Consider the following 26,831-nt stretch of genomic DNA (forward strand, 5'->3'; position numbering starts at 1 on the left):
GATATGAATAAGTCATTAGGTGACACTCCTCTACATGACGGATCAGAGCCGCCCGCTGAGAGGAGTCTCACTACGTCTAATGAAGAAAACAGTCAACAGTAACTTAGGCTGACTGCCGGCAACTTCTGACCACCGCAGTAGAAACTGTGGTGAACCAATACACACTGTAAAGTTTCAGGAGTGGCATCACATTTAAATATGGAAGTAAATCCCATAAATTACAATTTTGTTTGTGCACAAAATAGAACTCACTCTCAAAACTGTACCATAGCAACATTTTGGCATCTTCTGCATTTGGTTATATTCGTTCCATGCTAAAACAAAAAAAAAAAAAAAAAAAAAACAGCTAAAACCAGCCTAGGCTGGTTGGCTGGTTTTAGCTGGTCAGCAGGCTGGTTTTAGAGAGGTTTTGCTAAAACCAGCCTGGCTAGGCTGGGAGACCAGCTAAAACCAGCTACTTCCAGCTTAAACCAGCTAAGACCAGCTGGTTTTAGCAGGTTTTTTTTAAGCAGAGTTTATTTTAAAGAAACCACCAGTGACAGAGCTGGCATGTTTTGGTTTTATTTGGAAGGTGGAATGTGTTGCCATGTCCACTTATTATTGTTAAACATCTTTGGGCTTGTTTGTTTGGGCTTAGGTCCATTATATGGAGTTAATAAATAAAGTAGACAGGTGTCGATCGTGATATTTTAGTATGTGGCTTATTTTTAAAATAACAAATTTAGATTTGATTTCATGATGGGCTTGTTCTTATTTCTGTTTTTTTATAGCAAGATCTGACAACACTAATGAGTTGAATCATATCCTGTGATTTCTTGCACTGGCCTGTTTACATCGGCACTGTAAAAAGTTTTCACCAGATTCAACTTAAAAACCTAAGTTCAGCAGCTGCCTTACGTTTTTAAGTTAAATCAGCTTAAAATATTTTAACTTATTACAATAAAAATGAGTTGATATAACTTGTGAGTTTCAATGACTTAAGTTGATTTAACTTAAAATCTTAAGGCAGCTGCTAAACTTAAGTTTTTAAGTTGAAACTGGTGAAAACTTTTTACAGTGTAGTCACTTAATGCATTTTCTCTGATCGGATAGCTATCCGATCGTGAAAAGGCCAGGTGTAAATGCCCCCCGGAACACTTTCGAGACGCATTAAAATCCGATCGCTCAAACCGCTTCAGGAGGCGGTTTGGGCCGCATTCCAGACGAAACTGGACAAGTGTAAATGCATCTGGTTGTTGAAATCACATATGCACATTTTACTCCTTTCAAAATAATAAGCGTGTGAGAGCATTTTATAGGTATATGGCATGTTGTAGTCAAATATGACAGCACTATTGCAACAAGCATCGCTGCGGTTTGCTTATCATTTCTGCATATGTGGTTGCCACTACCTGCATTTTTTCAATAGTCAATTTGGTTGTAGGATGCGGTTGTCCCGTAAATTTCTGAACTGTGCGTGTACAGAAAAAGAATTAAGCACTAAACTAAATGACAACCACATTTAGTTGCCTTGTGTATGTTGCCAGAGTTTCTATGAAATAAGTCACACTCACTAACTTGCTGAACTGAAATGAAAATGCACAGTTTGAATAGAATGTGTGTTGAGGATAGAAAATGGGATGCAGCACTGTAATGCGAATTTAAGGAAGAATTAAAAATTAAACTCCATTAGTCATACAGTAGCTCACTGCTGTAAAGTGGTGTAGTTAGTAATAAATTTCACATTTTATGTTCAGTGTGAATTACCTACAAACATGTGAACACAACACAACTCATTATCATAAACATCTAATGATGTTACTATTTGTTTTATAGATCATAATGAACTAATAAAACTAACAGGCTAATAAAAGTCCTCTTTAAGTGGTTGATTGTGTTTAATATACTGCATTTAGCTAGCTAAACTAATGTTAGTGTCCTGTGACCTATAGGGATGGACAGTGAATGCAAGTTTAAAAGCAAAACTAGTACAAAAATGTTAGCAACTTTCATTTTGATATAACATACAAAATTAATAAGACTGCTGTAAAGCGTTGCTAAACTGTGAAAGAGAACTCAATTAGGTACTCACACGCTGTTCGACATGCACACACACTGAGATAAGAGCTAAGAGAAACACGATAAGTCAAGTATACTTTAAGCATAACTCAGTCAGATACACGAAAATCATGATAAAATGCCTATCAAACTGTTGTGATGGCGTGTTTAAAGGAGCAGAGTGAAATGCTCACATAAATAAATACTCGTAAATGGCCACAGGGCATTTTTGCAACACCAGGAACATTTTGTACCACCTTCCTGGTGTTGCAAAAAGGCCCTGTAGCCATTTACGAGTATTATATATTTACCAGCCATAAAACTGTATGTGCATTCTTTCTTTAAAATGAAATAATTAATGTTATTATTGACCTGTGAATTATTTCATAATAATCATGTTAATTTATAATGGTATACTAATAATATGTTTTGCTGATTTGCATACAGATTTAGAAACTATTCTTATTACAATCTAGGAAGAAAGTTTGGCACATGTTGCATTTTCAAATGCACATTATAAGACACTGAAAAAAACCTGAAAAGATCACACTCTGAAACACGCAGTGCATTATATTAAAAATTTATATAATTACATATCACTTTCCCAGGCATTGTTAGAATTAATAAAAAAAGGGACTGGCAAACTGGCAAGTAACACTTTAATTTACTCTTAACACTTATTTTTTCTCTCGTTTGGCACTTGCCGAGTGTTATTTTTAGGCCATAAATGTGTGAACATTCTCTTACTTAAAGCATTTCATTATTGTTTCCCACTAAAATATCAAATTAATAGAAACTACATCTGCTACAGACATATTAGAGCTTATTCTTTACATTTGTGATTATGGGGAAAATATTCTGCTATGGCATTTAAAGGATAACGTTGTGTTTTCTGCAGCACAGATTTGTACAGTACATACCCTCAATGTCAAGCCTGTCTGTTAACATGACATCAGGGTTGCCTTCACACACAAACCTCCTCTTTTTACCCACAATCCCGCCCTGATCAATCACAGACAACTCTGACAGGAAGGTGTTCCGTTTGGTACTTTTCAAACATGGTAATGAAGTACATCTATCACTCGAGTGCTAAAGGAAAGGTCAGTGCTGAAACGTACAAATTGTTATGGCATGCCATAAATCTGAGTTAATCCTCAAATATCTCCTTTTTTCTCCATGAAAGGTCTTACACAGGTCTCTTAACCTATAGCTCTTCTTGTTCTTTTTCACTTTCACACACACACACACACACACACACACACACACACACACACACACACACACACACACACACACACACACACGCACAAATATCTACAATGAAACACATTTTAGTGAGAGCAATCATATTGGTAGAAGACTTACATTGCATTGCTAGATAAAAAATTGAGTTTGTTTGAATGCATGAATGTTCACTAAACATTGTGTTATCCAAGTGTTCATGCATAAAACTGCACTGTCAGTACCCTGCTCTATCACAATGTAAATATGCATGACAACTAAGAACATGTTTTGAATGTATCTGCTTAAGATGCCACTTATATAGACTCAGCACACTATAAACTCAACTCAGTTTAAAAGGGGTCATCAGATGCCCATTTCCCACAAGTTCATATGATTCTTTAGGGTCTTAATGAAAAGTCTCTAATATACTTTGGTTAAAAATTCTCAATAGTAGTGCAAAAAACACCCCTTTACCTTGTCAAAATCAGCTCTGCAAAATATCAGCTCATTTTATCGCATGGGCCCTTTAAATGCAAATGAGCTCTGCTCACCCCGCCCCTCTCTGCTGAGGGATTAGGATCTGTAATGTTTACTTTAGCCGCATTTAGCAGCGTTTAGCTGCATTTAGCTGCGTTTATCGGTGAAACTTGCCAACAAGCACATTATTAAGAAAGGCCATTTGCAAAGATGCATAAAAAACCTTATACTCACTTCTGCTGTGGGTGAAGCTGCATCATGATTGATTCACATGAACATAGCTGCATATGTAGATTGAGATCGGCGCTTTCCTTTTAAAAATGAAAGAAACATTGTACTCTGCCTCTTAAGTGGCTCAGATGTCGGGAGTAAATGACGACTGCTATGTTCATTATTACATCCAACAACAGAACACCTCAATCGCTCAATTAGAGTCTTCCTCTGCACCTGAGTCGACACAATGGCAATCGTATTCGGACTGTTTCAGCTCGGTGAGGGCGGGTGTTAGGTAAGATGCTCACGTCAATCAACTGTGTTTCGTCACAATGACAACAAGCTTAGAATGACCTGATTTTAAAAAGGGGATATTACTTTTAAAGATAAAAAAAAAAATACCACTGGCTGGATTTTTATCATTGTAGGGTGGTTGTGTACACAAACTGCCAACCCACATTAATGTTCAAACAACATGTAAAAGTTAGTTTTGTATCCGATGACCCCTTTAAGATTAACCCTCTGGGGTTGACAAACGTGCCAGTTTCTATGACAACCCCAAAAGGAACTTCAATTAATCAGTAATTTCTGATCGTACAGATAAGAGCAATACATCAATTGAATCTGTAAAGAGTATACTTTTATTTGTTCATAACAACAACAAACTGTTGTGCTTTTGCAAAATAAAGAAAATACACAGGGTGTGCTGTCTGCTGCGTTGGTCTCCGTGATCTTCATTTAGAACTGAAACTTAGCGAATACACGACACAGAGACATGAGAGATATACATTATCTAGAGAAAGCTTGATACTTATACTTTTAAACAAAGTAAGTTTTATGAAAAACAACAAAAAAAGAGCATAGTCAAATCACAAGACTAAGCAGATGCTAAAATGGCATGTTGACAGAGATCTGGTTTAAAACACTGAACCACAGAAAACATCAGTGACTGATTCAGTGCTCTATTATGTTCAGTCACATCCGTTTCTCTTTATCTCTCTGTCCTGTTGCTACCCAGTGGCCTTTAGACCGTCCAGAACGAGAGATCGCAAGCTCGTCTGATTTCTCTGGAGCTTTAGAACCCGTGTCTTCTGACCTTTATCTCATTTCTATTTACATGTCTTTTCTACCAAGAAAGAAAGGTTCATTGGCATATTGTGTGACTAATAAAGACTTGATAGGAATGTAAAGATGTGTTATCTAATCAAACAGCGTATTTCACAGTGTAATCAGCAGAAGCTCTTCTGCTCTTGAGTGTTTCAGCAGCCGTATAGGACGCCCGTGAAGCCCTGCTGTGATGAATAACTGATCAGTGATGTTTAGTTCATCCATGACTGCAGTTACACAGCAGGATGCCATGTATGGACATGTATGATCAATCAGTTATGGTGAATACATTGAATATAATCTACATAAACCCAATTTATACTCATACAGAAGCTTACTTATAATTATTTAATTTCACAGATTCAAACATATGGCAAGCCGTGTTAACATTTAATCATTAAAACATGAGTTTTCCCACTACTAGTACTTATTTCTTAGCAACTAGTATATTCTATTAGGCAGTAATAATTATTTATTAGCTACCAGGGCTTATTTCTTAGGTACAAGTAACATTTTAAAGATATTATTCATTATATACTAGTTCCTATTTAATAAATATTAGAAGTAATTAGGCATTAGTGCTTATTAGACAGTAGTATCTTTTGTAATTGTTACTATGAACAATTCTTACTAGTCACAACTGCTTTTTTTTTTACTTTTCATAATTGTCCTAATTATGTTATTAGTCAGAATTATAGAACCCCGTTTTCACCACTCAATAAAAATATGTCACAATCATGGGATATAAAGTTGCAATTGCGATTATAAAGTCAGAATCGCAATTCAAGTATTTTTTTCTTGCAATTCCGAGAAATTTCATATCTCACAATTCTGGCTTTTTTCCTCACAGTTCTGACATCTTTTCTCATAATTGTGAGATATAAACTTGCAATTGTGAGTTAGAAAGTCCAATTCTAAGAAAAAGGACTATTTTCTTACATTTGAGAGTTTATATCTCACAATTCTGGCTTTTTTTCCTTGCAGTTCTTACATCTTTTCTCAGAATTGTGAGATATAAACTCGCAATTGCGAGTTATAAAATCCAATTCTGAGGAAAAATGACTATGTTTATACAATTGTGAGTTTATATCTCGCAATTCTGGCTTTTTTCCTCACAGTTCTGATATCTTTTCACAGAATTGTGAGATATAAACTCGCAATTTCGAGTTATAAAGTCCAATTCTGAGAAAAAATGACTATTTTCTTACAATTGTCAGTTTATTTTTCACAATTCTGGCTTTTTTACCTTGCAGTTCTGACTTCTTTTCACAGAATTTTAAGATATAAACTCGCAATTGCGAGTTATACAGTCCAATTCTGAGAAAAAAAAAAATACAATTTTCTTACAATTTTTTCCTTACGAGTTTATACATCAGAATTCCGACTTTATAACCATCAATTGTGTGTTACAAAGTCAGAATCACAATATAAATGTGCGATTCTGAGAAAAAAAGCATAATTGTGAGTTTATATCACACAATTCTGACTTTGTAACTCGCAGTACTATCTAATGATTAATTAATAGTATCTATTTAATATGTGATACTATCTAATGAATTAATACAAGCATGGGCGACATTAGGGGGGGGGCAAGGGGGGGCAGTTGCCCCCCCTGTGGTTAGCCATGGAATCCTCGACAGCCCCGCTGCAACTGCTTTAGCCAAGCTTAGGCTCGGTTGTACTTGGGAACTAGACGGTGCTATAACCCTCAAATGAAAGCAAAGCAATTGAAGATCTGGAAAACTATCCAACGTGTTTTTGCAGCGTTGAGCAATGTAGCCAATCACAGACATATCTGTTGTTTCCGAACAATTAGAAACACTTGTCAGAATTCACTCACTGCTGAAAGCGCCTGATCGGTTTTTATTAAGTGTCGTTTTATGCGCTCGTGAATCATCTTATGAGTGTAGACGCGATGTAAATAAAATATTAATTGTGTAGTTTAGAGAGCTTTATTAATTATAACGGAATTTTGTGAGATCTCTATGAACTTTTAGTGATAATAAGGGGAGCGTGCTTTGCACTTTCCAGGCTATAATCCATTTAGAATTTGTATGAAACTTTCGTTTTTCGGCACATGCAAGCTGATGTGTTTTGGGAGTGACATTTGCATACGCTGGGTTTATTCTCGAAATAACGGTGAAGCAATAGACAGGATAAAAATATATTTTCCCCTTCTCCCAAAACAACTTACTGTTTCAGCTATAAAATAGTTCAGTTTTGTATGTAATGGCAAAATGTTTATATTTAGTTTCGTTTTTTATTTAGCTAATTTAGAAAAACGCTTGGAGCATTTTTTATTCGTTAAATATATAGCCTATATATTTACCGAACAGCGCCCAGCGGAAGACTGATCATAGTCTGTTTGATCAGTTTGCCTTCTCTAATCATCACGACTTGCCTAAAATGAAATCTATAGATATAAAACAGTTCAAGTATAAAACAATGGTAGTTTAAACGTTACAGATAAATGTGCGCTATTTGCGCATAGTTTGTGCAGAAAGTGGAAGCTAAAGCTTGCAGGACATCGAGGCACCAGCGCGTTGACTTGCATTTTTTTTTCATTGGAAGCAATTTAAAATTATCCGTCATTTTTGCTCACAAAGTAGGAGTAATACATCGAAAAAAACGTTACAGCATTTTTATAAAATAAAGAAAACAAAAATTATGTGCTTTCTGCTGTCTGGTTCTTGAACAGGAGTGCTTAACAAAATGAAGCGAAATGCATGCCTCACAGACATAATACATACATTTATAGAAAGCTTTAAATTATTACTTAACGAAATAAAACAAATCAAAAGCACAAACTCTTTCATGTAATCTGTAAAGATGAATTTCTCTCTAAAGGCGCGTCCAAAAAGGAGATTGCGAGTCAGGATCTTTGCGACACTGACTCAGAATACACAAATTAATTAATAAATAATTCATTTATGTCCTTACTCTTTCCTCGACACATTCATTGTTATTTATTTTTGCCGGTGCTTGGGGCGAGTTTTAGCCTATTGTGTGCGCTTGAACGCGGATTCAGCTGCGCTAAAGCACACTAAACGGTGTCTGAGTTGGTCTCAAAAGTGAAAGCGAAAGTGAAGTTTCGTGTTGTTTCCACCAGCGCGGCATTTTTTTTCTTCACCATAATTGATGGATGTCTAAATTATGAAAATAAGGAGAAGCCTAAAACAGGCCCGATGCCGGTCCGGGTCTGAACTATGACGTGAAAATTGGCCCGAAGCCGTAGCCCTGGGGTGCATGTAAACCATCGGCCCGGGCTAAAGTGCAGCGCTTTAATTGACTGCTTTGATGTGCTGCAATACCGTAGGGCATTGTTTTAATGCTTACATCTGATTTTTTTTTCTTGCCCCCCCTGACTCAAGAGTCAAATGTCGCCCATGAATACAAGTGTGTAATAAATAAGAAGTATCTAATTAACAAGCACTAGTGTCTTTTATAAATACACTAATACCAAGCATTAAATAATGGAATAGATAATTGTAGCTTAAAAAATAAGTACTACTAGTATGACCAGGGGCGGACTGGGACAAAAATTCAGGCCGGGAAATCTCACACTCATCCAGGCCATCCCAAAAACCCACAACAAATTCTGAAACCATGGACAATAAAAAAGTACTTTTTATAAAAATGTAAGTATTACATTAGGACCATGTGCTATTGTTTTATCTTGCCTAAATGTCAAAACTGTTGGCCTACAAAAATAGCTACATCTTGAATATATCTTTAGTAAAATCCTAATACTGATTTTTTTTTTTTTTTTTTTTTGCATTATCATGGGTCATGTTTTGTCCTTAGGAAAATTAACCATGGTTTAATTAGGCCTATGGTAAAAGTATAGTAGTAACCGTGTTTTTTTTTTTTTTTTGGCATTTTGATTACAATTTGTATAACCAGAGTTTTACTACAAATACCATTTACTACAAATACCAAGTGTAGCAAAACCTTTGTTAATTTGTGGTTACCATAGTTTAACTATAGAAACAATGTTTTTTGGTTTTTAGTGAAAACACGGTTAATTTTTGTAAGGGTTGTATTGGTGTTAGCCTTAGCTCCCTCTAAACGTGTTATAAAACAATGTGAATATTTGTCTGCTAAGTTCCTACTCTTTACAAGTTATGCCATTTTGTTATTTTTTCAGCAAACGGACTGCTATTGATAATATTTGCAAGCAGTTTAATGCTTAACTAAGTAAACAAAACTACAATAGTCTATTTACAGATGTATCTGACCTGTAAATGAAGTACTGAACAGGACAGTTTCGACTCTCTGCTCCACCTGGGCTCTCCATTCTCGAGTCTTGCATTCTTTGGGCGGAGCGTGCGCGTGGCGAATTGCGTTGTCAGTCAAGACGAACCGGATTACGATTTATTAGCGTATTATTATTGAATGGCGAATTTGGAAATAATCATTTTAGTACATTCGGCAGGCAACAGAAACAACAACAACAATATATATGAAAATAAAATATAAATTAAAAAAATGGTAGCGGGCCAAATTGGCTGCCAGGCCACCGGGAATTGTCCCGGTTCTCCCGATGGCCAGTCCGCCCCTGAGTATGACAATAGACACTACTACATTTTTAGGAATAAATGTTAAATTGGCTTGCCACAGAACCAGCTGCATTGAGATGGTAGATTTAATGAATCGAAATCCTTCATTTTCTTCATATCATGCAAGGACACAATAATGTGCTGTCATTACCCCAAGGAGCTATTTCTACCTGATCTTCCCTTAATTACTTTCATTGCTGCAATCTAATGTAGTCAGGCTGATTCAGTCACGTTAAAATCATATTTTTAACTTCAATAAAACCAGTTAATTTATGAAGCACTTTCTGAAGCCAACTGACAATCTTTTTCTTTACAGTGCTGGCAATGTTTCTACAGTCTGTATGGCAACATGATCAAAAAGCTTTTCCTGTGATAATCGCAGAGAGCAAAGCATGAAGCGTACTAGTGAAAATGAATCCCCTTGAAGTTAGAAAAGGAACTCTTCAGAAGCAGGAGAGTTATGTATCCATTTAGTTCAGTATATTAGTGAGAGAATCTGGCCTTTGACAGGCAGGCAGTCAGTTTCTGTACATTTATAAGGTTATAAGCAATATGGCTAATCCCTGTGGATAAATGTCACAAGCTGTAGGAAAGAAGCGCTGCATATATTTAGGTCTCAACTAGTGGCTGCTATTATCCTGCCCTGTCAGACATGGCATTTAAGCTCAAAACGCAGTATTTGAAACTTGTTCAAAGTACGTAAAAAATGCCACATATACATGGTCCTTTCTCATTTACACCTGAGCAAGGCATGCCGTAATGCAATGCTGACACCAAGGTGAACCCTTTTCTCAGGCATTACACAACTGGACAATAACTAAATAAATCCCCCCAAACACAGAGTGAGACTCACCTGGCAGTTTCCTGACCCCAGACCTGTCACCTGACAAAGGGTTTGTAGGGGGAAACAATTGCACGGCTGTCAAACACTAAATGGATTAAGAGCAGCAGCGGCAGCACAGGACTTGATTACATTCTCAGCATCAGTGTGTGCTGCTGCAGGACACTGTATGTGCACTTCAGCGCCTCTAGGGCTCAATCAATAGCACTCGGCCTTTAGCCTTTGGAGGTTTCAGGGTTTTAAATGGACTAGCAACAGCTACTGGACACATCGCCTCATTCTGTGCACAAGAAAACATAGAAATTCTTAGTCAAAGTGCAATGATAAATTCACAAACCAAAATATGAGACAGTGGGGCACGATTTCCTTGTGCATAATTCACTTTAGATATTTATGAAAAGATGTGCATTTTTAAGTTTAAATGTAAAAAGAATGTTTTCAGACAGTAAATTACTTGCTATTTAAATTTAAATGTATTATAGTTTAAGCTGATATTAAATGCAATACAGTTCATCTTCATATTTAAAAAAAAACATGGTTTAAGTGTATTATTAAATATATTTATGGAACAGGATAACATATCCTTTAAATTTGTAATGATGAATTTGTATTTTAGAACATTATATTAACTTCAAATGTAATATCATACACTCTACAGTTGAAATTGTAATCAAGTATTATACATGTGCTTTAGCATGTTCGTCAACACATCAAAGTTCTGTAAAAAAAAAAAAACTAAACATAATGATTTAAACTTTAATGTAAAGTGTTTAATCTGACATTATTACAATGTGCCCTTTTTAAAAAAGTATTAAACTGTTTTACAAAAATATGTAAATATGAAAATCAATGCAGTTCATTAATGTCTCTGTGTATATTAGTATACAAATTAAATATATGTACTGTATAATAAACTCTTAAAAAATATAGGTGCTAAACGGTGCCATAGAAGAACATTTTTTGTCTAAATGTTTCCATAAAGATGCTTTAACATCTGAACAACCTTTTTGTTTTAATATTTTGTGTCAAAAAAGTTCTTCAGATTATAAATATGTAACAAAGAGATGGTTCTTTAAATAACCTTTGATGGAATGGTTCTTTGTGGAACCAAAAATGGTTATTTTATGGCATCGCTGTGAAAAAAATCTTTTGAAGCGCCTTTATTTTTGAAAGTGTAGTATAGAAATTACTATTACTGTGCAATTGAAAAAGAAGCCTTTTAACGCATTTTGAATAGTTCACCCCAAAATGAAAATAAGCTGTTAATTTACTCATCTTCGGGCCATCCAAAATGTAGGTGACTTTTTTTTTGGAGTTGAAAACCCCTGTAAAGTTTCACATAGTGTATGCATGCAATGGACTTCTCCGTTTGCCTGAGACTCTGGATTATAGGTAATAATGTTGTAAATAATGTTCAGTTCTTGCACAGACTGATCGTTTCGCTTCGTAAGAACTCAGTATATCATCAGGAGCCACAGGGATTAATTTTGTCTTGCCTAATATGCCTATTATGTCTCTCAAAATCTTCTTTACTGTTCTGCTGAAGAAAAAACCTCACCTCACCTAATCTTGGTTGAAGTAAATTAACAGCAAACTTTCATTTTTGGGGTGACTATTCCTTTAACTTTAAAGTTACTGTATGTTTATGTGATAAATGTATATTGTAATCATTGTTTCACTGTCCTTGAACATTTTTATCAATAGCAGCAGCAAACAGGGCTGGTCTTTCACTACCTGGAGGGTTTTTCCTTTGCTATTGAGTCATAGAGCCACTATTTTCCCATTCACCCCACAGGAATCACTTTAGAATATGCTGCAGTGACATATAATACAGAGCATGCAGAAAAAGCAATACTATCAAGAGATGCAATTCCACATTTTCTATTCAAAGTCAAGGTTAGAGACACCTCAGAACAAGCCGTCTCATTTCAGTAAACTGTGGGCCACAAACACATAAACATCCATTTATCTGAAACACACTTCACAACAGTAGTTGGTTCAGAGCCCAATGTCTGTCCCCGAGAGACTTCTAGACTGATGAACGGCTCCAGACTCGTTCAGGTAAACAGGGTGAGTGAAAGTCACCGACTGGGGAGCAGAACTAATGAACGATCTAATTAATAAATCAGCATTCACACACAGATGATGCTCTCAACAATTGAGTCTCATTCATTATTGTATCTGGGTCAAACGTGTCCCTCAGTGTTGGACAAATCCTCACAGACATGTCATTACAAGCGCAGTTATGCATTAGCACAATGAAAGAGATTTGAAGCTGAACTATTGTTGTGTTTAACAGGCTATTTGCCTGACAGAGCACAACATTTTAGCAATTTAAAGTCAACAGCTTTAACAATACTGTGAAAAGCGGTAACCTGCAGTTGTTATCTTAGCTATTTCTACATGACTTAACCCACAAACTTAGTTTTGTTGGTATAAATTTATGCATAGTGGTTGATTAGATTAACATTTTTATGTGTTATGTGATGTATTTCTGGGTGTAACTTCTTCTCATCTGGGCTGGGCTTGCTAGTTTTTTTTTTTTTTTTTTAATATAAAAAGTTAGCCTGGAAAAAATCCAGACCCTAATCTATTAAGATTAAGGGTCTGGCATCGAGCAATGAAAAGGGCCTAACTCGAGGGGCGGCACCAAGCATACACGCCACGACCAATCACAACAATACACGGTGTGACGTATCCAGAGCGACTGTGAACACATAAGAGTGGATTTCAATGTTATAACATAAACAATGTGACAAGATTAATAATTATTAATTACGACAGCCGAATCAACCTCATAAAACAATTAGGTCCGATCAAACTATTCATTCAAACTATCAACTAATATGTGGATGGACGCTAGCGTTTCATTCAGCTGCGAGACATATCATCCTGTTCAAGTTAGGCTACTGTATTACTATTGAATAGTTCCGTTTTTCATTACAGTAAGTTTACCAAGTGACTCTTACCATTTGTAAATGAGATGGACCTCATCCACCACAATCCCGATCAGGTTGTCCCGGTAGACCTTGTTCGATAACATTTCTCGCTACTTATTTTTTCTGCCGAATGCTATCTGGCATTGCCTGCTTCGGATCTGTTCCTCTTCGTGGTCGCCAAGTTGCAGAGCCGAAAGACCGTATTTCCTTGCATCTTTCAGCTGGTCCTCCATAAGGGCGATCAATGGCGAGACCACAACCACCAGTGGGTTTTCACTGAGCCCCATACGCTTAACTACCAGCGGAGCTAACTGATAAAGTAAACTCTTGCCGTATCCAGTCGGCAAAACAGCAAAAACGTCCTTCTTGCAAAGGAACGATTCGAGCGCGGTTTTATATGAAAAGCCAAGTCTAACTCGTTCATTGTAGCGGTCAAAGCCGTTTCAAACAACTGGTGTTCATCTGTAGCCATCTTTCAATGATGTTTACTAAATGATTCTGGATGTCGCAGCGTTGTCGTCATCAGCTTAGCTCGTCTCTGGCCCGCCTACATCAGATACACCGATTTGATTGGTTCCCAGAACTGCTTACGTATTGCAGTAATATGCATCATTGCTCGATGCCAGAGTGTCTTGCAGAGACAATTCAAATTGTGTTCTCGCGAGACCTCTGGATTTCCAGGGTAATAAAAAGTTCTATTTGTGGCAAAAAAAAAAAAAAAAAATAATAATATTTTGCCCTTTCACATACTGCTTACTTTGGTTTAAATGTTCTGTCTAATATTTTAACAGCCATAACTTTTAAACAGAGATTGTGAAACAATGAAGATGAAAAGTGGGAGCTTTGTGCACACTGCAAAAAATGCTTTTCTTACTTATATTTTTGTCTTGTTTCCAGCCAATATATCTACAAATTCTTAAAGTAAAAATTATTTTCTTGTTTTCAGAAAAAAAAACAAGTCAAAATTAGGTGTGTTTTTGCTTGAAACAAGCAAAATAACCTGCCAATGGGGTAAGCAAAAAAAAATAAAAAATCTTATCTCAAACAGAAAACAAGATTTTTCCTACCCCACTGGCAGATTATTTTGCTTGTTCTAAGCAAAAACTCACTTAATTTCAACTTGTTCTTTCTAAAAACAAGACAATAATTTTTATTGTCTAGAAAATCCTTCTTGATTTGAGAATTTTTTGATATTTTGGTGGGAAACAAGACAAAAAAATCTAAGTAAGAAAAGCATTTTTTGCAGTGCATTCTGTGTTTTGGTCGCTTTCAAAATAAAAGTGCCATGTGCTATCAAAATAAAAGTCAATCAATGATACTGATTAATGTTGATAATTTAAAAATGGCAAATATCAACTAATATGTCAGCTTTGGTGATGTATATCGGTTGACCACTAGCCACCAACGAGGAAAAAATTAAAATGGTTACGAATTAGAAAAAAAACAATAATGTATGGGGAGGGCACGTAAACAATGCCAAACCACTCAGCAATATTTCAGTCACTGTATCACCATTTTCAAGTCGTTGCATCCCAATGGCTCCATTTTGCTTTGTCAGGTGAACATTATAACGCTGAGAGACCCTCCTTTAGCTGCGTCTCGTCAGATGAGATGACATGTTTTAAATTATCCACTGAGCTGGTTTTCCATCCTCCGAGCCTGTCGCCTGTCGAGCTGTAAACTCAGGACGAGGACGCTCTCCAAGGTCTGAATTTAAGCATTGTGCAAATGTTATGCCAATACCTCCCTTTTCCATCTTTTTTTAGCTTCTTCCCCTCCTTCAATTAATATCGCGCCACAAAGCGTGCTCCATTACCCAGAGAGACAGAAGGGGAAATGTGCTTTGACTGATAATATGAACACATGTTTCCCCTGGAGCCAGCTTCATCTCCCACAATCCTCATCATCAGTCGGCTGGCTAATCTGAACACAATGAGGGAAGTTGGGCTCCATTGACTGAACTCTTAATTAAAACCCAGACAAAAGTATCTCATTCTCAACACTTCCATTAGGCTGGAATGAAAGGAGCCGAGCGAAGACACACACATGCCCTTAGAAAGCACCATTACAGATAGCTGCTGAAGGACTTCACTATACTGCAATTGTTGAGATATAATAACCAGACAAAAGAGCCCGGGAAGTCAAATCCTACTGGGACAGGATTGGTTTTGAAAACATACGTCTGTAAGTAATCATTACTGCATATGTCATTCATGGTTATTGTCAGTTTGCGCAAGATAAGTGTCAACGCCAGTCGTCCTTATATCCAAACTATATTCAAGATCACCAGACCACCAGGGGGCCCTCATGCTCTCAAAGACACTGTCATGGCAAAATATGGGAGGAAAAGAGATACGTAATATTTGCATACATCTTCCCTTTTTGTATTGTCTAATAAAAGAGTGTTTATAAGAGCAGTGTTGCTTTGTTTACATAGGTTACCTGGAAACAGCCCAATTTTTGCTGTTCCTCAAATGCCACCTTCAAAATAAAAGTCCAACAGAAGAAAGTTCTAGTCAATGATGATTTAAATTAAAATTGCCAAATACTGGCTGATATATCGGCTTTGTTAATGTATATCGGTTGACCATTAATGTAAAATAGTTACAAATCAGAAAAAATGGTGAATGGGAAGGGCAGGTAAACAATGCCAAACCATTCAACAATATTTCTGCTATTCCATAAGCGCCACTTGTTGTCAGAGAGTGTATTTACATTTTCATTCAACCTGTCTTCCATTTGTGTTCAGACCAATATGAAAACTGGACAACAATTTGTTGATGAAAAACAAGCTAATGCACATTAAAGAAATCTCAACACTTCAGATAATGAACTGTTTATGAAGCAGAAAAAATAGCTATAATTCATCATTTTGATTTATGCTTTCCTTGAAAATTATTTTAAGGATTAAATGTGTTATCATTTTATAAAGGTTCTTTTTTTGTCAACATAGCCTATGTTTTAGCAAAGTGTAAGTCACTCAAACAATATTTTTTTTATTTTTTTGGTTTAAAATCCAGCCATCATTTTTAATGTTTTATTTGAATGTTTATGCAAGCAAATGGTGCATAGTGCTGCTAATTTTATTTGTTGTTTGTGTACTTTTTTAACATTTCCAGCATACACTCTTAAAAATAAAGGTGCTTCAAAAGGTTCTTTAAGCGATGCCAAAGAAGAACTATATTTGGTTCCACAAAGAACCATTCAGTCAAAGGTTCTTTAAAGAACCATCTCTTTCTTACCTTTTTATAATCTGAAGAACCTTCTTTGCCACAAAGAACCTTTTGTGAAACAGAAAGGTTCTTCAGATGTTTAAGGTTCATAGAACCATTTAGACAAAAAAGGTTCTTCTATGGCATCATGAAGCAAGCACCTTTATTTTTAAGAGTGTACTTTAACGATACTTTGATATTGTTATTGTACTGATAACCATGATCATTTTTGCTCCCTATAATCATAATATGAAATTTTTAACCGTTTCATCTCTAGTTCCGAAAACCTCTTACCAATGCTTTAATAAACATTATGCATTACAACCCTTAGTCCAAAGTGTTTCTTAGGGCCCCTAAAAGGCTAGAACTGGCTTAGAGTGATATTTATACACTGGAAAGGATAAATAAATAAATAAATAAATCTCCTAAACTTATAATAATATTTCATAAAGATGATGCAATGGTAATATACTAATCTACTTGAAGTACCAAAATCTGCTTGGTACTGGATTTGGAATTATTCTGTTGTAATCCTTCATTGCACATTAAAACAATAGATGATGTGTTCGACATGTGCTTAGCAATTTATTCTTCAAGAAATGTTTTTTTTTTTTATTTTTTTTATCTGGTTTAATAAATGCTCAATCTGACATCTTTTTTAATATAAAAGGAATGTTTTAAGAAAAAATATGCATAAAATATGATACAGTTGAGGAATGTAATTGACTGCAGAGTCATAAAGTGCACTGTTTACTGTATGTACCCACAATTTTGCAAATATTGGAAACATGTGCAACTGCCCACACGGAAATAACCTATATAAATATAAATGTTTTAATATAGGTTTTGATATAGGTTTGTAATATATGTGACATATATAAAATTGGGCGTTTTCCTATATTATAGACCTTTTTCCTGAGTAAACGATGAGCGCCGCCATTACGAATTCTAAAGTCAGATTGAATGCTTTTCTGTTCCGGTTTCCATAGGAACCCATTCAAATAGCGTCCATGTGTTTTTAATGTAGCTACCTTCCGCTGCTTCGTGTCATCTACACACTTATTAAAGTGAGGCACTGACAAATGACGGTCATTGCGACATTGCCAAGTGATGGCGCTATGGAGCCATGTGCTTTTTAAAAACATTTTAATAGGTTTAACATTGGTTTATTAGCTCGGAATATACCCTAATTTGACTAGAAACAATGCAGATCGGAAATGCAAAGCATTCTTTCAGTTAAGAGTCGGACTTACTTCCGTGTTCAGGAAAAAGGTCTATATGTACATATACAGGGGTTGGACAATGAAACTGAAACACTGGCCAATATAGTGTTGGAGGTTTCATGGCTACATTTGCTCAGCCTGGTGGCCAGTCTTTACTAATTGCACCTTCCACCAGTAAGAGCGGAGTGTGAAGGTTGACTATGTGCACCCAATGGTTCAAACATAGTACCCTAAAGGTGGTGCTGTGTATCAGGATGACAATGTACCAATACACGCAGCAAGACTGGTGACAGAGTGGTTTGATGAACATGAAAGTGAAGTTGAACATCTCTCATGGCCTGCACAGTCACCAGATCTAAATATTATTGAGCCACGTTGGGCTGTTTTGGAGGAGCAAGTCAGGAAATGTTTTTCTACACCAGCATCATATAGTGACCTGGCCACTGTTCTGCAAGAGGAATGGCTCAAAATCCTTTTGGCTACTGTGCAGGACTTGTATTTGTCATTCCCAAGATGAAATGATGCTGTTTTGGCCACAAAAGGAGGCCCAACACCATACTGATTGTGGTATAAAACTAGGTGTTTCAGTTTCATTGTCTAACCCCTGTATGTACTTATAATATAGGAAAATGGTCAATTTTATATATGTCACATATTTTACAAACCTATATCAAAACCTATATTAAAACATATATGTTTATATAGGTTATTTTCATGTGGGCAATTTCACGTGTTCGCACATAAGTTTTTTGCTTTATTATTATTATTTTTTTTAGTTAGTTCTTAGTTATTGCCTTGATAATAGAAAATATGAGCTAGGCATCATGTATGACAAGTGAGATATGAGCTAAAATGACCAGATCCTGCCATGAGCTATATAGGAGACATATCTTTATGTACATATAGGGCTTATATGTGGATATAAAGAAGCAATACAGGAGACCTATATGGCCTGTATATGCACATTTATTCCATGGAATGTCTGGATACTGGATTCTGATTGGCTGGCAGGTGTGCAGTAAAACCGTTTAATGCACAGGTAGTTCCAGGTCAGTTTAATCACCGTTCTATATTAATGCGCTGCTTTAATTGATGCACGTAAATGCACACACAGATAGAGAGAGAGAGAGAGAGAGAGAGAGGTTGGAGATCGCATTGTGCTGTGCACATACATAAACTTCTTGTCAGCTCTTGCCCGCGATTCTTATTAAAATAGCCTAGATACTAGATCGCTACATTATATTCCTCAGCAACGAAGTGGTAAAACTGCTGTTTTTGAATGAATTCGTTGTTTGTAGAGAGACGCACAGCATGCAGGCAGGTAACGTAACGCACATACACACACACACACACACACACACAAACACAAAACTGTCATCTCTCTCTCGCCTTCTCTCGGTCGATCGATAATTTACTGAAACAAATGCTATAATGCATTCAAATAAATGTGATCTTACCGGACTATTTCATCTCTGTGTCTGATTTGAAGCGAACAGAATGCTAGAGCTGCATGTCATAACTGACTAAAATAACCGTTTATTTACCCATTCGGTCAAATTTTGCGCTGCAAAGAGCAATACTAGTTTTAACTTGTCTATAACTTTGCAAATGACCATGGAATAAGCGGGATAATCAACGCTTCGCGTCAGGCGGTTATTAGCCTCCACGTCGTGCATTTAAAATCCTTTAATGCACGGCAAACCGTTGATTATCCCTTACATATGCACCTAAATTTTGCCTATATGTGGCATATATATGCATATATGCAGCATATATATTATCATATATGTAAGGGATAATCAACGGTTTGCCGTGCGTTAAAGGATTTTAAATGCACGACATGGAGGCTAATAACCGCCCGACGCGAAGCGGAGGGTGGTTGCCTCCGCGAAGTGCATTTTAAATCCTTTAACGCACGGCAAGCCGTTGATTATCCCGCTTATTCCATGGTTATAGACAAATTAAAACTAGGATTGATATTTGCAGCGCAAAATTTGACTGAATGGATAAAAAAGACGGTTATTTTCGTCAGTTATGACACGCAGCTCTAGCATTCTGCCCGCTTCAAATCAGACTCAGAGATTAAATAGTCCGGTAAAATCACATTTATTTGAATGAAAAATAGCATTTGTTTCAGTAGATTATCGATCGACCAAGAGAGAGAGTAAAGGCAAGAGAGATGACAGTTGTGTGCGTGCGTAACGTTACCTGCCTGCATGCTGTGCGTCTCTCTCTACAAACAACAATTCATTCAAAAACAGCAGCTTTACCACCCCGTTGCTGAGGAATATAATGTAGCGATCTAGTATCTAGGATATTTTAATAAGGATCGCAGGCAAACGCTGACAAGAAGTTTATGTATGTGCGCAGCACAATGCGATCTCTCTCTCTCTCTCTCTCTCTCTCTCTCTCTCTCTCTCTCTCTCTCTCTCTCTCTGTGCTTTTGCGTGCATCAATTAAAGCAGCGCATTAATATAGAACGGTGATTAAACTGACTTGGAACTACCTGTGCATTAAACGGTTTTACTGCACACCTGCCAGCCAATCAGAATCCAGTATCCAGACATTCCATGGAATAAGTGCATATATACTGCATATAGGTTTCATATATGTGCATATATCCTCATATAGGTTCTTTCCATGTGGGTGAACATGAGCAGAAAGGCATGTTTGCCTTGATGACATTTAAAGGTGCCATAGAATGGAAAACTGTATTTACCTTGGCATAGTTGAATAATAACAGTTTAGTACATGGACATGACATACCATGAGTCTCAAACACCACCATTTTCTCCTTCTTATATAAATCTGGTGTTTGCAAAGGACCACTGAAAAATAGGGCAATTCCAACATAACACAGACTAGTACAGAATAGTTGGAATCATTAATAGTTACGCCCCCAACATTTGCATCGCCCAATCATCAGTAACGTCAGTACATCAGTAAAATAAGGCGAGCCACTGAAGGGACATGGTTAGCTTAATGCTAGCGGTAGCCTGTTACATTGCAGTACATAAGATTTCACTTACCACATAAACAGAGAGATGACTGCACTGATGATGGCGAATGATTTACAGATCCTGAGCATCACTGACAAGCATCTAAACTTGTGTGGTAAGTACTGTCACCCTGCAGTATAATCCTACACAGCACATGCGATCACAATAGTGAAAGAAAAATGATCGTGCATTCAAAACGGCAGTTTCAACAAGCTGCGTATTAAAAGCGGCTAGAGCTCCGTAATTAAATATATATTTTACTGAATGTGAGAGCTATTGAGATGAGCAGCCTAGGGTTGTAAATGGACCTGTAAAACCATTTCTGGAGATTTTTTGCCCTTCCCTATGCCATATACCATCTATGTAGATATCAAAGAGCAATTTAAAATATTGTATCAATGCATTCTATGGCACCTTTAAATATATATAAGGAACTTCTAATGCAGATGTTTGGCAAATATTCAGTCTACTATATTGAACATTTTTCCCTATGAATAAACATAAACATCAGCATCACAGCACTTAGAATGTATGCAGGGTATTACTGAATCTGATTAAAGTCAGTCAGCTTATTAGATGATTATTAGGATACATGTTAAAATATTACAGATACTGCTATTACAGCTCAGAGAGCTGCGGGAAGATTCATCCACACTCATAGTATAGCAGAGACCTTCCTAAAGTGAGATGTCACAGTGAAGGTGCAAATGAAGTGGTAGAACAAAAATACAGACGTCAAACTCTGTCTCTCCTGACTTTCACAAGCTTCCTGCAGCCCTGGATTTCTCGACAGGCTGTCAATTGCTTCACCACAGTCGGTCTCACGAGACTGCTGTTTTCATTCAATTATTCCAAAGGGAACTTACTACATAAAAACACACATCCAATTAACACACTGAACAGATAACTTGTTTTACAGGAATCTGGAGCAAATAAACTCTATGTGTAATATTTTTATTAGGAAACACATTGAAACTGACATTGACTGGAACAGTGATTATAAACATTTCTTAAAGGAAAAGTTCACCCCAAAATTAAAATTCTGTCATCATTTACTGACTTTTTTACTTGAAGTTTTTCCAAACCTGTATGAGTTTCTTTCTTCTGTTGGACACACAAAATTAGATATTTTGAAGAATGCTGGCACCCAAACAGTTGCCGGTAGACAGTGACTTCCATACTATGAAGGAAAAATACTAATACTAATAAAAAACCTATGGAAGTCAATGGCTGCCGTCACCAATATGGATACCAACGTAACAAATATCTTCTTTTGTATCTGCAGAATGAAACTCATACAGGTTTGGAACAACTTGAGGGTGACAGAACTTTCATTTTTGGGATAATTTTTAGCCAACCTAAGCATTTATTGATGTCACATAATGAATGCAGGGTTAAGATCAATGAAACAGAAAGACAAAGCCAGCTCTGCATTAATTGACATTTCAGCAGAGTAAGTGATGGGCATCTTTACAGAGAATCTGACACAACCATTTCAAATCTTGGAGTTTCTTCTAATGATCTGGAGATTATGGAGAAATATAAAATGTGAATTCTGAAATATGGCATGTACAGTTCTTAACCTTCTTGACCTTTTGAAAAAAGTCTTCAGTGATGGAAATTTTGAACAAAAAGCTAAAAAATAAAAAATAAAAATAAAAATACTATTCATGTTAATAAAAACATAGATGGAGTTGATCAACACCCCAAAGCTTGAAAGTCATTATTACCTCTTAACGGTTGTTTTCCATAACGTTACACAGTTTTCCATATCTATGTTTTTGATGCTGTTTTGTTTTTGTGTTAAATTACACGTGGAAGCATCTGTTGTTTTGGTTTCTTCTTCACTTGTGTTTTGGAAATTCTGTACAGATGCTGTGTAATAGTGCCCCTAGCGTATAATAATGAAAACAAAGATTTTCAGTATAGCTCAAATATGTTTACACTTTTTCTAAGTATACTTAAATGTAATTTTAATTATATTTCTGAGAAGTATATAAAGCACATTTTTTTTCTTTCAATCAGCACAGTTTTTGTATTTCTTATTGAGGCTTATTGATCATAGGCCTCATTGATCTGATCATAGGCCTCACTGATCTGAGCTTATGCACCTCAGTTTTTGAGTGAGCATTGTAAAAATGATCCACAAATAATGTTTTTTCATTATTTCTTTCAAAATCTGGTGCATGAGCTCAGATGAATGAGGCCTATGACCATTCAGTTACAAAGAAAGAAAAAAAAAACATGTGCTAATTAAGAAATATAATTTAAGAAAGATTAAATCCAAGATTTGGTGATAATACAGCATAATGAGAGATTTACAAGCAAAGGCCGGTCTTTTTTGACCAGAAGCACCAAATTACACTCTTAAAAATAAAGGTGCTTCACAATGCCATAGAAGAACCCTTTTTATCTTAATTCTTCCATAAAGAACCTTTAACATCTGAAGAACCTTTCCGCTTCACAAAAGGTTCTTTGAAGCGAAAGAAGCTACTTCAGATTATAAAAAGGTAAGACAGAGATGGTTCTTTAAGGAATCTTTGAATGAATCGTTCTTTGTGGAACCAAAATGGTTCTTCTATAGCACCTTTATTTTTAGGAGTGTAGATAAAGGATTTTTAGCACAGTAAAGGGGTTAAATCTAAAGACAATCACTGCTATGATAAAAAGTTACGCATAATCCATCTGTTTGTGAGGACTATGAAATTTTGAGCAATAAAATGTAGTTGTGTGGTGATTGTAACACAATAATTATGATGGTGATTCATGAACATGTCCTACTTGCGTAGATCACATGTGCAAGGACATAAGCTAGGACATACTCTGTATATACATAAGTACACGTCAAACCCAAGAGTGCTTTGGCCCTCTGTAAATGGAGCAGAACTGCCAAAATATAATTGCCAGTCTCTTGAGCAATATTACACATGAAAAGGTCTGTCAAATGTGTTATTCTACTTCATGTTCTCCTCAGCGATGTTTTTAGTCACAGGGAGGAGATCTACACATTTATCATTTGAAACCGAAGCAGAGCAAAACTGAATGAAACTAGATAAAATTGCAATTATTCACCAATAGCAAGAAGACAGAATAAAACAACCCAGGCTTATTGGAAATGCATGCTTGTGGTGACATTTCTGCAACAAAGATATTATGTGGTTTGTGGTTTTCAAAGTGAAATGTCCAGTGAGTGGCACTAGGGAGTGTTGCTGAAAGTTTAATGTGTTGGAAAATAACACCAAACCCAACCCCTAACCATTCCAATAGTGTTAACGAATGCAAAAGTGATATAAAAATGCATTCACTGATGCAACCGTGCTATTTCAACTTTCTTCTACATCGGTTTGAGCTATTTTGGCAGACTGTAGTTTCACAGGATTCGAGTGCTTCATCTCACAGGAAAATTGTGACGTCACAGTTTCCCCTTGGCACAACCTTAATAAGCCTCATCATCATATAAAAACCAAGAAGGCATGAACAACTCATGCCAGTCCATCAATCACAAGAGCCATACTGTACACTCTTAAAAATAAAGGTGCTTCACAATGCCATAGAAGAACCCTTTTTGTCTAAACGGTTTCATAAAGAACCTTTAACATCTGAAGAACCTTTCTGTTTCATTAAAGGTTATTTGTGGTGAAAGAAGGTTCTTCAGATTATAAAAAGGTAAGAAAGAGATGGCTCTTTAAAGAACCTTTGACTGAATGGTTCTTTGTGGAACCAAACATGGTTCTTCTATAGCATCACTGTGAAGAACCTTTTAAAGCACTGGTAGGAAAAGATGTTGAGTAAGATGGTCAAACTCGGTGCATGTAAAGAAACTTTGAACAAACTTTCTACAGATCATTTAGCTAAAAAAGTTTTTAGCTAAGAGTTTTCTTTTAAAACCTATTCCAAAGCTGCTGGGACAAACTTTGAGTAAGGAATAGAGAGAAGTCTTCAGCTAAGAATAAGGACAGAGTTTACCACGTTGCTATGGATGATGTCTGCAAACTTACTACTTATGCACACTGTGATTGGCTGATAGGGGAGGGGTCTCTGTCAGAGATTTATTCATAGAAATATTGTGAAGTGCGATATTATGAATATAATAAAATTGTTGGACAACAATTAGTGGATATGCATATAAACAGCCTTTTAATAGAGTAAAATAATCATGGCTAGTTAGACATACCAACGTGAAAGAAAATCAAATTGGATGCGAGAACAGATGTTACTTCTTGCCCAACTTGTTAATGAAAACAAGGATATAATCAAAGAAATTTGGAGTCGGGATAACCTCCAAAACCAAAAATGATGCATGAGAAAAAGGTGTGCAAATATTTGCAGAGTGTTTCTTAAATGTTTACATTCCGAGGCAGATTGCCGGCACCCCCCATTTTAGTTTTACTGGTTATAATGGGAATTGTACTGGGCCTGTATTCTTAAAGCTTCTAAGAATCCTCTCAGAAAGCTCCTAATTTAGCTAACACAATCGAGACACCAAGCATTTCACTGTTTGACTGTTGCTAATAAAATCAGTACATACGCAAATCAGAAAGATTTGCTTGACTGGAAATGCCTGAAAATTAAACAATTATGCAAGCACAAAAGATATGCATTGTTTCAATTCCGTTTTACTCTGACTCAAAAATTTACGGTTTTATCAAAGCTTTTGTCATCCTGAGTACGAAATCACCCAACGTAAAAAAAGTAAAGAAGAGTGTGGCTGCAGTCAGCCAAGGTCAGCCAATCGCAGCAGTGGGTGTTTATTTCGTTTCTGCATGAGGAAACACTCCTTTAAATTGAGTGTATTTCACAGAGAGTAAAATTTGTACTTTAAAAAAACAAAAAAAAAAACAATAGAAGCCATCACCAAATTTTTAATGGTTTTACTGCTTATAATGGGAATACTGGCTTTAATGGTAACTGAAATAGTGCCTGTTGGTTTCTACTGGTTTTGTGAAAATGCTTTGTGATATACTCTTAGAGAAAAAATTTAGCAGTGCTAAATTTAGGATTGACACGCTCATTGTTTCAAGATTTTCTCCTAAATCGGCAAGTTATGAGCTACTTTTAGCCTAAAGATATTTTGTGAATACGGCCCCTGATTAGATATGCATGACTAAAGTTGATTTTAAACTGATCCGACAGAGCGAATGAAAGAAAGTTTTAGTTTTTTTCTTTACAACGTACTGTTTGTGAATTATTCTAAACATACTGCCGGTTTCTCAAAATATCTTTTATTGAAAGTTACATCAGTGTCAAGCATTTTATCCTCTGAGGCACCGCAGGCAAGTACATTTATTTTTAATCTTACAGTGTGTTTGTAATACATGTCAAACCAGCATTTAACGCAATCGAGACACCAAGCATATCACTGTTTGACTGTTGCTAATAAAATCAGTACATACGCAAATCAGAAAGATTTGCTTGACTGGAAATGCCTGAAAATTAAACAATTATACAAGGAAAAAACATATGCGTTTCAATTCCTTTTTACTCTGACTCAAAAATATAGGGTTTTATCAAAGCTCTTGCCATCCTGAGTACGAAATCACACAACATGCTGTAAAGAAGGGCGTGGCTACACTCAGATAAGGTCAGCCAATCACAGCAGTGGGTGTTTACTTAATTTCTGCATGAGGAAACACCCCTTTAAATTGAGTGTATTTCACAGAGAGTAAAAACTGTACTTTAAAAAACAAAACAATAGAAGCCATCACAGAATTTTTAATGGTTTTACTGGCTATAATGGGAATATTGGCTTTAATGGCAACTGAAATAGTGCCTGTTGGTTTCTACTGGTTTTGTGAAAACGTTTTTTTTTCCTACTGTTTTTTTTTCTTCTTCAAGATTTTCTCCTAAATCGACAAGTTATGAGCTACTTTTAGCCTTAAGATATTTTGTGAATACGGGCCCTGATTAGATATGCATGACTAAAGTTGATTTTAAACTGACCCAACAGAGCGAATGAAAATGTCTGAAAATGACTGAAAATTAAACAATTATACGAGCACA

At 36.1% G+C, this 26,831-nt stretch overlaps 1 protein-coding gene across 1 annotated transcript in view; it reads right to left on the reverse strand.

Moving 5' to 3' along the window:
* fstl4 (follistatin-like 4) overlaps positions 1-26,831 on the reverse strand; it is a 264,025-nt gene that overhangs the window by 108,415 nt on the left and 128,779 nt on the right. The window lies entirely within an intron of this gene.

This window comes from Garra rufa, chromosome 19, assembly GCF_049309525.1.
Source record: "Garra rufa chromosome 19, GarRuf1.0, whole genome shotgun sequence".
Lineage (NCBI taxonomy): Eukaryota > Metazoa > Chordata > Actinopteri > Cypriniformes > Cyprinidae > Garra > Garra rufa.